Genomic DNA, 3451 nt, shown 5'->3' with positions numbered 1-3451 from the left:
CAGAGCTGGTAACTACTAAAAAATGTTTGTGTATGTCTTAGATTTAGTAACTCAAATTTATTAGTTTCAGAGCTAAACACATACAGCTTGATTAATTCTCATTGGTCAGACTCACAGAAGACACATTTACAAACCCAAATATCAATTTTTAAAAGTTTTGTGTATTGAATATATCATTCAAGGTTTAGAACACTTGGTTGAACTATTATAGCTTAGTCCCAAGGTAATTGAAAGATAGAGTTAATTAATTAATTCAGTTATTCATTAAAATTTTTGAATATTTACTGATTGACTACTTTATGCTGAATTCTGTGGTAGATGTTGACTTTTTAGTAATATACAAAAAATATATGGTCCTTATTCCCATGATGCTTAGAGTCTAATGCAGGAAGACAGACATTAAAAACTGTGATAAAGTGATCAAAGAAATATAGGGTGCTAGGAACAAATCCAGTGGTGTAAACACTTGTACTGAGCTTACAGTTGTCAGGGTTCTTGATTGCAAGTGAGAAAAATACAACTCATCTTAGGTAAAAAGAGAGAAAACAGGAGAGAAAGTGTAATGGCTGTTTTAGCCCAAGGTTTCTAGACATTGGAACCTGAGGCAAGGATTAAATTGTTGACCCTTTATTTGGGCAGCATTAACTCAAGTGGACAAGGGCTTGGGAGAAGGGCATGAGACCAGCAGAGATGTGAGACCATGAAGTGGTGCATTGTCATGCTGGTCTTGATCATTAAAAGGCATGAAGAAAGGCAGTAAGGTCACAAAACAGGTACAGCCACTTGGCTGGCAAGACTTCTCTGGAGAGGCTGCAGTGAAACATCTTGCTACCGAGTGGTGCATGAGAACGACGAGGGATGGAGGATTTACCTGCTCCTCCCACACCCTGTGTTGGGGTGTTTCATCCAGCCATTGGAATGTTTAAAAGACATAGAATCAGAGTACAGGGCTTATGATAGATAAGTCACTTGGACTGTGGTAGATCTTGATCCTCTCTCCTCTAAACAGACTTTCCTAACTTTTGTTATACTGTGACCCAATGCTCCAGGTGAGATATTGATCCCCTAAGCCCTTAGTTGATTGGGGTGGTGCCTGAAGTTGTTGGAACCCCTGGACCACTCATTTCCTGCTGCAGCAGCCTCACTTGGGCCTTCAGATCCCCTCCAGTTTATACAAAATTACCCCCAAAATATCATGACGTGGAATACTTTGGGAAGCATTGACTGGAAGTACAAATTTTTTCTAACTTTGTCTTGTATCAGTTGAGAAAAATGTTTCTTCTCTACAGATTGTACTGGAGATGCATACACACATACTTAAACTTTGATCCTAGAATAGGGCAGTGATTCTCCAAGGCTAAGTAGGGTGGTGATGAAATGACTTGGGGGTATGTATCAATATCAAAATCTTGGAAGAAAGTGGATTTTTCTGATTACACAGGTCTTAGAAGCTCAAGGAGACTAATTTGCTCTCTTTTTCTCTTTTTACCTTCCACCTACTACCCATCTTTGCACATCCTTGCCACATCAAACTAATTGAGAAAAACTTTTCTAGTTCTAGTGAGCTTCTCTGCCTGATTGGAGCATATGATATCCATTAAAAGTATTAGGGAGGGATTTCCCTGGTGGCGCAGTGGTTGGGAGTCCGTCTGCCGATGCAGGGGACACGGGTTCGTGCCCCGGACCGGGAAGATCCCACATTCCGTGGAGTGGCTGGGCCTGTGAGCCATGGCCGCTGAGCCTGCGCGTCCGGAGCCTGTGCTCCACAAAGGAAGAGGCCACAACAGTGAGAGGCCCGTGTACCGCAAAAAAAAAAAAAAAAAAAAAAAAAAAAGTATTAGGGAGGAAAAATGATTGAGAACTATTGATAGTCAATCCAGATATTTTACTTGCTATTTGATATTATGGTTTCCAACATTATAGCTCACTGGTTGCCACTTGTTATGCTTTAGGCGCCCTCTTGGGAGCTGGGAACTACCAAGCCTTATCAAAACAAATCTACAAATGACTCTTCTGGATTCCTGTTGGGAAGAACTAGACCATGGCATATTCCTTCTATTATATGTTGAATCTTGTTTGCTTACATTTCACAGCATGGGAGTACTTTATTTTTATTCAGATTTTGGGGCTGCATCCTATATAGACAGCTCCTATTATTATTTTGACTGTGAATCAGGTATCATATTTATGACACCCTCTGTTACCTCACTTCACAGTGCACGGCTTCAGACATCATTATACATTTTGACATTTACTTTCCTCTTGGGGGCATATTTCTGAAATGGAATTACTGAATCAGAAAGAATTTGAATGGATCCTTTCACATACTGTAAAATTATTTTTCTGAAAAACTACGATTTTCCAATGCCACTAGTGATATATTTGTTTCTGAACAATCTGCTATGACTGCAATGTATTCTTTATGTTGATTTTTGTTAATTTAACTGCATTGTGCCTAGGAAGATATTGAAATATAACTATACATGCCCTTCCCCTAGTTCCTCTTTCTAAGTAAAATTCATTGCTCGCTTTCCTCAGTGTCCAGGCTTGATTGAGGTCACAGGAACTAGAAGAAGCTGAGAGGGGAGTGATTAATTTCCAGAGAAAGAACACAGTAGAAAAAAAATTCTGAATGAAAGAGAGTGGGAGGTTAGAGATAGGAGAAGAGGTGATGAAATAGAAGAGTTAGGGAAAACAGTGTTGGAAGAGATATTTGAAAAGTTTTGGAAGGAATAGCTGTTATGCTGAGTGCAATTTTGAGGGAGAAAGATATAGAAACAAGATACTAAGGAAAGGCTGACTTTGTGTTGTGCAATGAAAAAATTTTAAATGTAGTTAGGAAAGAGATAACCTTCACCATGACTCCCACACTCTTTGGCTTATAGTATAAATAAGTAGAAATATATCCCCATTAAGTTACAATGGTCTTCAACATACACCATCAAATTTAAAAGGATATTGTAAAGAAAATTATGATATCTTAATAATGCACATTGAGGAAATAATTGCCATTTAGATCTGGTTATATGAGATGAAGAACCAGAATTACAGTGTTCAGTGAGTTCTTTCATATGAAGTCTAAGTAACTCCCCCTACAGGAATTTGTTTTTTAACTCACTTCCATGGAAATACAATTTCCTAATAGAGTCTTTCTTAGAAGGAGAAAGGTTTTGGGTACCTCTTTGCCCTTCTGCACCATGTAAGACAAGCCTTCTGGGGACTGACTGGCTGTTGTGTGTGTACCATTAAACAAATACTGGAACCACAAGTAGAGACCATGTGCTACCATAGACAAGAGAAACTCATGGGGGGGGGATGGTAGAGGAAGACACGGAGTAGTGGTGAAAGCACCCCCCTGAAGTTTACAGGTTGGCCAACCTTGGAGGTAAAGAAATGTTGCAGATTAAGCAAGATTCTGCAAGGCCCTGTTGATGCCTGCAATGCCTCCCAT

This window comes from Mesoplodon mirus, assembly GCF_964341445.2.
Source record: "Mesoplodon mirus genome assembly, chromosome: 3".
In the NCBI taxonomy this organism is placed as follows: Eukaryota; Metazoa; Chordata; class Mammalia; order Artiodactyla; family Ziphiidae; genus Mesoplodon; species Mesoplodon mirus.
The sequence above is the reverse complement of the archived record's forward strand: the minus strand, read 5'-3'. Positions refer to the sequence as shown.